Here is a 14690-nt window from a genome sequence, read left to right on the forward strand (position 1 = left end):
AGTTGACTTGTGAGGAAACGTAAATCTCTGGTACTTTCCCAGTAAGCAATATTTCTATTAACAGAAATAAAGCAGTGCCTCTAAATGAAATCCTTGCAGTTACTTTCCCTCTCCAGAATCCCTGCTGTATTGAGGCCCTATAAAACAATTTCCTTAGCCCAGAACTCTATAGCACCTGGGGTTTATTTCTACCTCAGCACTCACCATGTTGTAATTAAAATATTTTCTAAATAATGTATGGACTATTCCTACTCATTTGAGTGATAGTGGAGATGACTCTTTCCTTCTATGCATGCGTTAGTAAGATTAAGGATTTACTCAAGAATGTCTGAGATAACCCTCTGCTGAATTTTGTTAAACTTGTGATTAGTGATTAAGACTTTGTTGTTGTTCGGTGCTGTCACATAGGCTTTGACTCGGAACAACTTACTCTATGTACAACAGAATGAAATAGTGCCTGGACTTGTGGCATAGTCACAAACAACTGCTACTTTTGAGCCCTGCTGTGTCAGCTGATTGTGTGGGCTGTGGTGCTGGAGAAGAGTGCTGAATAAATTATGGACTGCTGGAAGAATAAATAGGTTAGTACTAGAGAGGGTGAAACCAGGCTGCTCCTTGGAGGCAAGGATTCTGAAGCTTTGTCTGACATGCTTTGGACATGTTTCAAGAAGTGACCAGTCCTTGGGGAAGGACATCATGTTTGGGAGGGTGGAGGGACAGCGCAGGAGAGGAAGACACTCAACGACAGAGACAATAAAGTTGGTTTGGGATAGAGTAGGATTTAGAGCTAACACTATAAACCAGATGTGTCAATCCTTTTTTATACACATTATTTCACATATGTACATTTATGGCTAGCAAATTAAGACAATTTTCTAGGCTGATGGGCCAATTTAAAAGACTTAAAAATTACCAAATCCCAAACTTGTTTCCGTGAAGTAAATTTCAACTCATAGCAATCCCCTGAGTAGAACTGCTGCCCTATAAGATTTTCAAAGTTGTATTCTTTGTGGACTCTGCTCTATCCTTCTCCATTAAGTTGCTGCTAGATTCAAACCATTCACTTTTCAGTTAGAATGCCTAAACCACTGCCTTCTAATCAATCAGGCTTAAGTACTAGAAGACAAATTTAAGGACAGAGCTATTCCCTCTAATACTGTTGGTTGAACAAGTAACAACTTATAGCCACCCTCTTTCTACTATTATCATCGCAGCATTTTATGCTAGCATCTTTTTTCTTATAAAAACATGTAACTTTTTAAAAAAAGATCTTCAGTATGACTTTTTCCCCTTTATTGATTTATTATCAACCAATATTCTAAATTTGGTGGCCTAATAGTAGGAAGCTGCAGTGCAATCCCAAAAGCGCACGGTTGGAGAGAAGGGTTGGTCAATCTGAAAACCCACTTGAGGGTCAGTTATGAATCGGTTCTGAATAGACAGCACACGAAAATAACAACAAATACTAACAATCCCTCCATAGGTTACAAATAAGATCTGTTCCAAGTGTTGGGGAATACAAATGAATCAATCTACTCCCATAAAGACCGAATGAGAAACTGGAGGGCCACTGAGTCAGAATCTATAGCAAAGGCTTGACGCCTTCTCCACGTGGAGCAAATAAAGGTAATTATGAAGAATTTAATAATACAGGGTAATTTCTAAATAACGGCAAATTTTCACATTAAAGGGCAGGTTCCAAAACTCTGCAGCGTTGGGAATCAACTTACTGATTGCAAGCCCATTATTATGTTATTTTGCTGTTCCCTTTTTAATTTGAGGGAGTGCATTGGGGACAAATACATCGGCGAGTCAACACAATTACTGCAAAAGGCGTAACGGCTTTAATAATTTCTGGGGCTACTCTGGATAGATTCAGTGAGCTAAAGAAGTTTTTTAAGTATTTCTGAATCTACTTAGTCTAAAGACTAGTAGCTAGAAAGCTCCCACGCAGTGTTTGCGATAAACGGCAACACAGATCTAGCACTTAAGTGTTGCAGCCCACAAAGAAAACAAGTCCCAGGAAGTGACTTCCGGGTGGAGGTGGGAGGGGTAGTTGATTTCCGGTTGGAGGGCCAGCGAGAACTCTTGCGCAAGCGCAATTCGCACTTTCCTGGCTTTTTTTCCCCTCTCCCCTCCCCCACCTCCAGCTTGAGGGGTCTTGAGGTGACAGCGGCTATTGCTGCGAGTCTAGAGGAGGGGGAGAAGATGGACAAGAAAAAGCCTGGGCGACGTCGCTCCTCATCTGGTGAGAAAGGGTTGAGCAAAACGAAACATACCGTCCCTTACATTGGGCAAATGGGAGGCACGGGAGGCGACTCCGCTGCGGCCCAGAGCCTCGAGGGCGGGGGCGGGGCGGGGAGGGAGAGGAGGGGTCGCGCACAATGGAAGACTCCGGGGTCCCCTCCGCCCCGGCTTTGCGCCCCCCGTGCAAACTGTCATTGGAGCCCCGATGATTTCTTTACCTCGGCGCTCTTCGTTTCCCCCCCCCACCTCCCGCGAACACCCCCCTTGAGTCTCCTCGACCCACGAATCTCCCCAGTTGGCCTGCCGCTCTTCTGCCACGCCTTCCTCCTAGTTCCACCAATCTTCCAGTTTCATTTCCCACCATCTCAGCGCTTGAGACCACTTACCTTTAGTTCTTTGATTCTTGACAGTCCCCCCTCCCCCAGGCAATAGGGAGAAGCTTCTGCATAAAAGGCAGGGTTTTCTAATTGATAATTCGTTTCCCAGGTAAATGCCAAAACTCCCGTTTAATGGCCAGCCTTTTTCTCTTCCAGCACCTCCTGCTGCTTCTAAAAGTGATTAAAAAGTTGAACAAAGGATTTGAAGCCATGTTACCGCAGTCCTCTTATTCTCAGTATGTTTTTGTTTTTGAAATGGATTTTAATTTTAAGTGACCATCTTCGGTTTTGATGACTACGTCTTGGAAACACATAGATGAAGTTTTTAGGCATGTATTGAAAGTCATGAGGTTCAACAAGTTTTTGTGAAACATTTCATCCATTTAGCTGACCCAAGTCCAATGTTAAGTGGAACATGCAAGACTTTACCTTTAATAGGCTTGCAGTCTGGTACACAAACTAACACCGAGGACTTTTTTTGCTTCACCTTTTTGCTTATTTCTTGTACTGCTTATTTTTATAGAAACCAAAGCCAAACTCAGTGTTGTCAGGTGAATACAACTCAGGGCAAAGTTGAACTGCCACCCTGGGTTTCCTAGGCTTTAATCGTTATTAAAAGAAACCTTGATGGTGCAGAGAGTAAGTACTTAAACGCACTAGCTGCTCCACAAGGAGGGGGATAAGGTAGTCTATCTACTTCCATAAAGATTACTCTGGGAGTAGTTTTTTGAGGTAGTTCTACTCTGTTTTGTGGGATAGCTGTGAGTTGGAATCAGCTCTGTAAGGTCATCTTTAGTGATGCTGACTGCCAGTCTGTCACATCTTTTTTATATTAATTAGCATGCTGTGTAGTGCTTTAACCACATACTAGGAAGACTTGGTTTGGGCAGCCGTTTTAATTCCGGATTTATTTAAGAATGCCTATGGCAGTAATCTCAGACTTTTTAGGCTTTCTCAGGCTTAATTGCAAAAGAGTGAATATGGGATCTGTGAGTATGTTGCTTGAAGCAGTCAATGAAAAGCCAGACATCCCTTTTCTTAACTAATGTTGCCATTTTTTTTAATGTTCTAAAGATAATCTTTGTGTGTTTAATATGTGTGTAGATACAGTTATTCCTTCTGTAGATTAATGTTTATTTTAATATACTCCTCCAGTGTCCCTTAAAAACCTTCAATTAAAATGACACATTAACAGAATGCATAGTGTTTTTCTGGTGGCATTTATGTGTTTTGTAACACAGGACTTTAGAAATAATCACACTTCAATGTGAGATGCACAGTCTTATAATATCTTTTCCCTTAGTAAGTATATTTAGTCTTTTTTTTTTTTTTTTTTTGGTGGTGGTTGGATAAGATATTAATTAACACTTTACCTAGCCTTTTTTGTTGTGGTGCTGGAGAAGAGCCTTGAACATACCATGGACTGCCAAGAAAACAAAAAGATCTCTCTTGGAGACAGTGAAACCAAGTTTCTCCTTGGAGGCTAGGATTTTGAAGCTCTGTCTCACATACTTTGGGCGCATGGCCAGGAGAGACCAGTCCTTGGAGAAGGAACTCATGCTTGGAAGGGTGGAGGGACAGTGGAGGAGAGGAAGACCCTGATGAGATGAATTGATACAAGGGGGGGGGCACGTGTATTGGAGTCAGTGAGACTGGCTCTGGACAGGGCAGTCTTCAGAGGTGTTGTATATAGGGTCGCTGTAAGTCACAGGTGACTCGATGGCACATAACAAGAACAACAGCTATCTTTTTTGCAAATTTCATTTTTGCAAAATGCTGGTATACCTTTTTACCAGATTACACTCATATTATTTATTACAGTTGATTTGATACAAGTGATTGTGCATAGTGAATTTGGAGAATTTATTTGTTCTTGAAAGGCATTGATAATTATATCTCTACAGAAAGTATTTTCTTTTTGGTGATGGAAGGATGGCCCTTTTGTAAATAACTAGTTAACAACAACTATTCCCAAAGCTAATATCAGCCTACTTGTTTTTAAATATGTCTATCTAGTTTTAAGATATGACTGCTAATTGATTTTTTACCTTTTTTCTTTTATTAATTTTAATGAAAGTTTACAGACACTTAGGGTTTCCAGTCATTCATTGTTGCACTCTTCTCCCTACCCACCCCCACCCCATTTCGTTCTTCTCTTTGAAAAGAAAAACTCTTTCATTGTTACATGCAATCCCTTCCCCGAAGTCCACTCCACTATGCAGCCTTCACTCTGGACTTCTGTAATGACAAGAATACCCATTCATATGTTCCTTTTAAACAGTTCTCTCCCTCATCTGTTTCAATGCAATATACATCATTCCTGTCCTCCTTTTCTGTCTTAACCCCAATGTTTTACAGTAGTGGCCGTATGCAATACTTGTCCTTTTGCGACTGAGATATTTCACTCAGCATAATGTCCTCCAGGGTCATCCATTTTGCATAATATTTCATGAGTTCCTTGCTTTTCAGTGCTGCATAGTATTCCATTGTGTGAATATACCAGAGTTCCTCTATCCATTTGTTTGTTGATGGGCACTAGGGTTGTTTCCAGCTCTTTGCTGTTGTGAACATAGCTGCAATAAAAATGGATGTGCAATGAATGCTAATTTTTAAGAATCATTTTCATAATTCTTTAAGAAGTTGTTAATTGGAATATAAATAATTGAAAGTGACACTTGTAATTATAAAAATTTCCTAAGTACACAAAGAGAAGAACTTGATAAATGGAGAAAATTCTAAGACACAGAAGGGATGCAGCAGAAAAAGAGAAAGGAAAAGATGGACGCTTCCTCTCTGAAATGACACTAAACTTTCTTAAACTTTATCAGTTAGGCAACGTTACAAAGAGTTTCAAGTGTATGCCGTAGAACTCTTTCAATTTTGATTAAGAGAAATCCAATTCCAGCAAAACACAGAAAGCTTGCTTGTGTCCTTTCCCAAGCAATACTAAGTGAAGTCTTTTTTACTATTAGGCAGTATACTTACAGAATAGTATTATATAATATTGATGAGCTTACTGGTCTGATAGAGACAGATGGAACCCTGGGTTTTGGTGGCCCCTTAGTAAGCTTGTGAGTATAACAAATCTCACTCCTCTGGTTCAACTTGCAGCCAAATAACAGGCCTATAAGTTGAGCAGTAACAGCAGAGAGGCACTCACTCCTTGGAATAACTTAACCTCTTTAAGATCAAAAGGTCAGCATTTGCTAAAGGCAAGAAGGAATAGGATGGAAGGATTAATGGAAATAAAAATCACTGTGTGGAAGAGAGAAGATTATAGCTACATTGTGGGTATTGGAACATGCGTGTGAATGGTTGTAAGGAAAACCAGTTTGCATTGTAAACTTTGTTCGAATCACAATAAAATGAAAAAACAAATCCCACAACCCTCTAAACACAAAAGAATGATGTTATTAAAGATATTTGAATTTACCAGCATCTAATATATCGAGGTTAATATCAGTTTTGTATCATGTGTTTAAGGAAATGGATGAAACAGAATGGACTTGATGGGGTTGTGTTTTTTTTCCTTAAATATCTTTAAATTGTTTTAGCTGTATAGGTTTCTAGCTAAGCTGTTGTCTAATTGTTACCTTAAAAGTTGTTTTTTAAGTTGAGGTACTATATACAATAAAATATGTATATCTTAAAAAGAAGATTTGATGAACAGTTTATATTTATGCATATAACTGTATCACTGTCACAGGGATCACAATAAAGAATATTTTCTTCATTTCAGAAAGCTCGGTTGTATCATGTCCCAATACTCCTGTCCTTTTCAGAGACCCCAGACATACTACTGGTCCTGTGCAGTTACTCATAGCAGCCCTCTTTTTTGGGTTTCCAAGGCTATAAGTCCTTACAGGAGACGACTGCCCATCTTTTGCCTTGGGGCAACTTATGGATTCAAACTGCTGACAATTTGGATAGCAACAAAACATGTAATGTACTATGGCACTAAAACAACTTCTTCCTCATGTTACATGCCATTGAGTCAACCTTAAGAACAGTAGGTCTGAACCCTGCCCTATCCTGTGCCATCCTTATCATCTCTGACATACTTAAGCCCATTGTTAAAGTCACTGTCTGTCTTGTTGAGGGTTTTCCTTTTCTTCAACGGTCTGACCCTCTCTACAAGTATAGTGCCCTTTTCCAAGGACTGGCCCTTCCAGATGCCCAATATATGTGACATGAAGCTTCACCATCCTTTCTTCAAGATAAACTTGTTTGTTCTTTTGGCAGTTCATGGGATATTTATTACTTTTTTCTAACACTACAACTCAAAGGCATGAATGATTCTTCTGTCATCCATAGTCATTGTCTAAATTTCATATGCATACATAGCAAAATAATTGGGAAGGCTGTCACTTGGATCAGGTGCACATTAATCTTTAAACTGATGTTACTGCTTTTTACTCATTATCTTGACTAATGTCACCAGGGTAATTTTTATCTGTTCTCTGATTTTACATAAATAGTCCTGCAGTATGCATACTTTTGTGTCTGATTTTCTTTAAACATAATGTCTGGGAAAGGTATAAATATCATGTATACAGCAGTTATTTTTTAGTTACTGTATAGTTTTTCTGTTGTACGAGTACACCACTATTTGCTTACTCATGCTCTGTTAGGACATTTGAATTGTTTTCTGCTTTTTGCTATTAAGAACAAAGAGAATTTGAATTATTATACATGTCTGTTGATGGTCATAAGCACTTTTTCTCTTGGTTATATATTTAGAAAAGTTAGAGTTGGACATAGAGTAGGCTGGTGTTTAGCAGATACTATACTAATTTATTGGTGGATAATACTAATTTATACTCAACCAAGATTGTGACATCAAAGGTAGAGGAGAACTCATCAATGATCTGTGTTATACAGATGACACAACCTTGCTTGCAGAAAGTGAAGATAGCTTAAAGCACTTAATGAAGATCAAATACTGTAGCCTTCATTGTAGAATATACCTCACTGTCAGGAAAGCTGAGATCCTCACCATTGAACCAGTAGACACATCATGATAAGTAGAGAAAAGATTGAAGTCAGAGATTTCTTTCTTTGAATGAGACTTTCACAGTCATTTAACATGATATATATAAAGTGCTGAAGAACAAGGCCTGACCCAGGCCATGCTATTTTCCATTGCTTCCTGTACATCTGAGATTTAGTGAACACCATGAAAGAATTGTCTTTGGATTGTGATGTTGGAGAACAGTATTGAATATTCCATGTACTGACAATAAACAAGTCTGTCTTGGAGGCAGTGCCACTAATGTACTCCTTAGAAGCAAAGATGGCGACACATACGTTGAGTATATATATTATCAGGAGGGGGCCAATCCTTTGAAAAAGATACCATGCTGAAAAAAGTGGAGGGTCAGCGAGAGCAAGACTCTCAGATGAGTTGACACAATGACGCCAACAATGAGTTTGAGCATTGCTGGACTTTTGGAAATTTCTCATAATGGTTCAGGATAGGACATGGGTTGCTATAAGTAGTAGTAGTAGTAACTTGGTGACACCTAACTTGAGAGCAGATAGAAACTACCCATACGCAGAAACTCCAGTTTTCTAGCTCTCAGTAACTAATAACCTATTTTCTAACCAAATTTACCTATCATGGGTATGTATTTTGTCTACTTGTAAGTTTGAATTGCCTTTTATTACTGTTTTGTAGTTATATATTCTGGTTATAAGTCCTTTGAGAGAGTTATAACAAATCATCCTCGAGAAGCTTTGGTGGCATAGATTAGAGGGAGTTGTACTGCTAGCCCAAAATTAGTGTCTCTTAAAATCTACCTGCAGCTCCATTGGAGAAAGATGGACAGTCTCCTTATGGAAATATTTAGAAACTTCGGTTTTAAAACATTTTTTTTAATATAAAGAAATAAATAAACAGAAAACTTTTGTTTTAATAAACATTTATGATCCATTTTAGCTAATTTTATGTGTGGTCTGAGTTAGAGGTCATGATTTGTTTGTTTTTCCATTTGATCATCAGATTGCTTCAGTATCATTTATTGAAGTTATTCCTTTCCCACCATATTGAAGTGCTTAGTTAAAAATACTGTCCACTGTTGAGTTGATTCCCACACATAGTGAGCCTATGTGACAAAAATAGAACTGGCCATAAAATTTTCTAGGCTTTAATCTTTTATTTATTTCATTCTTATACATTGTCCCCGGGTTTAATCTTTATGAAAGCATAGCACCAGGACTTTGTCCCTAGGAACCATTAATGATTTAGAACAGCTGAACTTTCAGTTAACAGCTGAACATTTAACTATTCTTACAAAGAGTCCTTGTCATAAATATCTTGATTGTTAACATATATATGTTATATATATATGGGATCTCTGGTGGTGTAGTGGTAAGAAGCTGTGCTGCAGCCCCAAAGGCATTTAGTTTGAATCCACCAGATGCTCTCTGTAGGGTAAGGATGGGCAGTCTACTCCTGTGTGATTTACTGCCTCTCAGGAAGCACTGAGAAACAGCTATGAGAGTCAGTCTGACTCCAGGCAGACAGCAGTAACAACAACAACAACATATATATGTGTGTGTCTATCTAAATGATTGTGCCATCGAGTCACTTGCGACTCATAGTGACCCTATGTACAACAGCTCTAAACTCTGCTCTGTCCTGTGCCAATCTGACACACTCATTCTGATTGCCCCAGTCACCCAATCAATCCATCTTCCAGAGGGTCTTCCCCTCCTGCGCCTGCACTCCATCCTCCCAAGCATGATGTCCCTCTCCAAGGAGCGGTCTCTCCTTACAACATGACCACAGTATGTCAGGTGAAGCCTCAGAATCCTTGCCTCCAAGGAACAGCCCGGCTTAAACCTTTCCAGGATGAATCTGTTTGTTCTCTCTTTTTTTTTTTAATTTATTTTATTTTATTATTTTTGTGTGCGTGTACCGTCAAATCAGATCTGACTGGTACAGGAGGAGATTGTCCCTCCTTCCCCGGCAGAGCATCTGGTGGATTCGAACTGTGCACCTCTGTGATTGTAGTTGCAGCTTCTTGCCACTAGGCCACCAGAGCTCCCCTCTGTTTGTTCTCTTAGCAGTCCATGGCACCTTCAGCACTCTTCTCCAACACCAAAGCTCAAAAGCATCAATTCTCCTTCTGTCCTCCTTGGTCATTGTCCAGCTCTCTGGTGCATAACAAGTGATTGCAAAGACCATGGCCTGTACCAGATGCACCTTTGTCTCCAGAGACACACCATTGCTCTTGAGTACTTTAGAGAGGTCCCTAACAGCCGACTTTCCCATGGCAATACGTCTTTTAATTTCCTGGCTGCTGGTGCCAAGAGTGTTGATTGTGGAGCCAAGCAAACTAAAGCTGTGAACAATCTCAATCTCTTCATCTATCGTGATGCTGCCAATTGGTCCAGTGGTGAGAATCTTTGTCTTCTTGATATTGAACCTCAATCCGTAGTGATGGCTGCAGTCCCTGACCCTCAGCAGCAAGCGCTTCAGATCCTCCTCAGTTTCAGCAAGTAGGGTTGTGTCATCTGCATAACACAGATTGTTTATGGATCTTCCACCAATGCGGATGCCACATTTCTCCTCATAGAGTCTGGCCTCCGGGATGATCTGTTCTGCATACAGGTTGAAAAGGTATGGAGACAGGACACATCCCTGGCGTACGCCCTTCCCAATTTTGAACCATGCAGTGTCTCCTTGCTCTGTTCTCACAACTGCCTCTTGGTTCAAGTATAGGTTTCGCATTAGCACGATCAAGTGTTCTGGGATTCCCATTTTTCTCAGAGTCAGCCACAGTTTGTTATGATCCACACAGTTAAACACCTTTGCATAATCAATGAAGCACAGATAGACATTCCTCTGGTACTCCCTGCTTTCTGCCAAGATCCATCTAACATTAGCTACAGTATCCCTAGTACCGCCACCCCTTCTAAACCCAGCCTGGACTTCTGGCAGTTCTCTGCTGATGTGCATTTAAATGATTGACACATATGTATATATTTTCATTATGTAATTTTTATACTATCAGTTACATAAACTTTAAGTCCTGAGAAACTCTAGTTTGCTTACTACACTGTATCCACAGTTCTCGGACAGTGACTAACACAGAAACACATTCAGTAAATACTTGTTTAGTAAATGATTTATGAAATAAAAATCCACAGATAGCAGAAAAAATATTGGTGAAGTAAGTGTTAAACTGGTTCCAAGTTGTGTAGTATGTTTAGAAGTTTAGAATTAGAAATTGTTTTAGAGATTATTTCCAGCTTTCTCTGAAAACCTTTTTGAGTCAGTACTTATTTGAACACAACCACCACCACTTTTATTTTTTTTGCCCTTGAGATTTCCCCCCCACTGGTTTATTTCCAAAACTCGAATACAAATTCTAGCAAATTATTTCAGTTTCCCTCGGCCCCCCATTAAATTGTACAACCCAGTGATTAATCCCCACCCCTGCACAGCCACATCCCTCTACTTCCAGCCACTCCCACCCCTCTTGAATCCCTCCTGAATTCTACAATAATGGTTTTATACAATATTTATTCTTGTGGGACTGAGTGACTTCACTTATGCTTTCCAGGCCCTTCCAAGTTAGGTAATAATTTACAGAGTTACTGCTCTTGCGTGCTGCTTAGTATTCCATTGTATGAATGTATCATAATTTCTCAATCCATTCGTTTGTGGTTGGACATTTGGGTTGTTTCCATTTTCTTGCTATGGTGAATAATGCTGCTGTGAAGCAACAACCTTCTTTAACCTTCTCTTGATCTTAAGAATTTGTATTGTCATGTTCCAACCAACTTTTGTTGACTTTGTGCTGGATGTTTTGCCAGAGAAATTCTAATTTAGTTTTTAAAGCTCTCCTTTTCCTATTGGCATGATACATATATTGTGTTGTGGAGACATTTTGTGTAAGCCTGCTATTTTGACAGTAAAGATAATGGTAATTTTTTTGTCTTTTTGCTTAGTCTTTCAGGTTCTGTAAAATAATATAAACTTAAATCTTAACAAGAAGTTAATTTAAAACAAGGACTGTCCATGATGTTATGAAAGGATTTATTTTATTAAATTGTTTATCTTATTTAGCAGTTAGACGATAATTTCTACTTTTTTATTTTTATAGAAATTGTCACAGAGGGAAAAAGGAGAAAGTCTTCATCTTCTGATATACGTGAGGTATGCTTTTGTATCTTTTTATTCCCGGCACCCCCTCTCTAGTTTTGATATATCTTTTAATTTTAGAATTACCTATTTTGAAATAATTCTATTTTTAATAAAATTGTAATAGAATAATGTAAAATTTTAATTATGTTCTTTTGGCGAAATTAATATCTTAATTAGAGGCAAACAGGAAACCCTTTTTAGGAGCACCTTGTTTATTCCATCTTAATTTTAGATTTTGTATGCAATGTTGAGCATTTCTCTGACAAGTGAATATATTAGACTGCATAATGATCATTAATAATACTCCATATGTAGAAGAGTTGTACCCAGGGTATATACTGAAGATTTCTATTTAAAATAACATTTATTTCGCCTATTTTTTTTAATATAAAATGAAAATAAGATGTTTCTACTGTTGCAGGAAGTGTTTAAAAAATACATCCTATTTAGAAAGAGAATATTTTTTTCTCTGTAATTTTGTGATTTTTAATGTTCGTTTACATTAATTTATAATACACTAACTTATTTTCTCTGAAATAGGAGTTCTAGTGTATAGGTATTAGGTAGCTGCACTGTTAAAGCAGAGGCCAAGCCTTTCTGGCAGTTAGCATTTGCTAGCATCTTCTTTGCAGAAGGATGAGCAATCTCCTGTGCAATTACAGCCTTGTAAAGAAAATGGAAGGTCAGCTATGAGTCAATTCAGACAGCAGTGATTTTTTAAAGTTTCTCTGAAGAAAGAACCTTAGTGATGTATTTAGTGTATCAAGCCTCTAATTGGAAAGTTAGTTCAGATCTACCAGTTGCTTCATGGGAGAAGGACGATAGGGAAATCTCCTATGAAGATTTATCACCTCAGAAACTTGTTAGAGGGTTGCTATGATTTGGAACTGTGGGTTTTCTCTAATATGAACATTGTTAGTAGTGGGTTAAGTGTTGCGCTGTTAACTGAAAAGTTGGCAGTTTGAACACACCAGCTCCTCTCGGAAGAAAGAGAAAATGTTATTCTCCTATAAATGTTTACAGCTTTAGAAACCTTTGGATTTTCCCCAGAACATTCCAGGTTATACATAGGGAACTTAAATTTTGGACATTTTTAGGTTGTAAAATAACAATGAGTGACGAGGGGGAAGAAATGAAAGATGGTTGTAAGAAAATGAAGAGATCCCTAATACCACATAGGGTTTTAAGAGCCTTGTTTTTTCACAACTGGATGGCCAATCGTGCTTCCTGTCTATCTGTCTTAATCTGGAAGCTCTTTTGAAACCTGTCCACCATGGGTGACCCTTCCCGCATTTGAAATACTAGTGGCGTAGCTTCCACAAACCACAGCCAACCACAAGTTACCCCAGTACAGAAAACTGACAAGTGCTGTACTAATAAAATGTAAAGACTTATAGACCTAAGCTGCAAAGTAATTAGCAACATGCAAATCGTTCCCCCAGTACTGTGAACTGATAGGTGTTGTACTGCTTTTTTTTAACACTGCAAAGTGAAGACACAATTTATTTTTAATTATGTAGTCCAGAGGGAGATAAACAAGGTAAATAGAGGGGTGAGGGGGATGAGAGTAAAACAGAAACCTCACAAACAATACATCCTCCAAGATAAGATAAAGGGACCAGGAACTGCTGAAAAATAACTTTATGCAATATGTTTAGGAGTTTTAGAAGCAATTATATGTTCAAATGTGCATTCTAAAAAATATTTGCCATATAAACTTAAAATCAACTAAAAAAATTGAATGAAACTATTCAGACAACATTATGTAGATAAATATGCTTTAAAATATTTTAGTAAGCATATTTAGAATGACAGAAAAGGGAATAGGAGAAGGAAATTATTTTATAGTTCAAAATTGTTGATATGTTGTTGGTTAGGTACCTTTGAGTCAAGTATGAACCCTCTGAACAAAAGATCTGAACCTAGTCCTGTCCTGCATTATCCTCATACTTCCTGACACCCAAGAGCACATTGCAGCAGTCACTTTGTCAGTCCACCTGGTTGAGAGAACTTCTTTGACCTTCCACCTCTCTCAGCATCATGTCTCTCTCCAAGGAATATGTCCACCTCCTGGCAACATGTTCAAATATATGAGGCGAAGCCTCATCGTTTTTGCCTCCAAAGAGCACTCCAGCTGCACCCTCTCCAAGACATATAAATTTTATTGGCTGTTCATTGGATGTTCAGTGCTCTTCTCCACCACCATAGCTCAAGGGTGTTAATTCTTTTTCTGTCATCCTTATTCATTGTCCAGGTCTTGGATGCATAACTAATAATTGGAAAGACTATTGCCTGAATACACACCTTAGTCCTCAAACTGACATCATTATTTCTCAATAATTTGGAAAGGTTCCTAAAGGCAGATTTTCCTACTGCAATGTGTCTCCTTTATTTCCTGACTCCTTGTACCAGGGGTGTTAATTGTGGATCCAAGCAAGATGAAGTTGTTGACAGTTTCAATCTTCTCTCCATCCATCATGATATTTACTGCCTATTGGTCCAGTGGTAAGAATCTGTTTTGTTGATACTGAGATGCAATCCATAATGAAGGTTACATTTCTTGATCTTCTGCAACAAGCGCTTCAAATCCTCCTTACTTTCAGCAGGTAAGGTCGTGTCATCTGCATAACTCAGGTTATTGATTCTCCCTCCAGTCCCGATGCTACTTTCCTCTTCATAGAGTCCAGCTTCTCCAGTACTTTGCACAGCATGTAGATTGAACAGATACGGAGATAGGATAACTCCCTGATGCACTCCCTTTCAAATTCCAAACCGTACAGTGCTCTGTTGGCACAACAGCTTTCTGCTCCAGGTATAGGTTCCTCATGAGCACAATCAAGTGCTCTGGGATTCACATTCTTCTTAGTGTCAGCCACAATTTGTCATTATCCACACAGTTAAATGCCTTTGCA

Source organism: Elephantulus edwardii, unplaced genomic scaffold (assembly GCF_000299155.1).
Source record: "Elephantulus edwardii isolate Elephantulus edwardi_28Jun2011 unplaced genomic scaffold, EleEdw1.0 scaffold00085, whole genome shotgun sequence".
NCBI classification, from domain to species: Eukaryota; Metazoa; Chordata; class Mammalia; order Macroscelidea; family Macroscelididae; genus Elephantulus; species Elephantulus edwardii.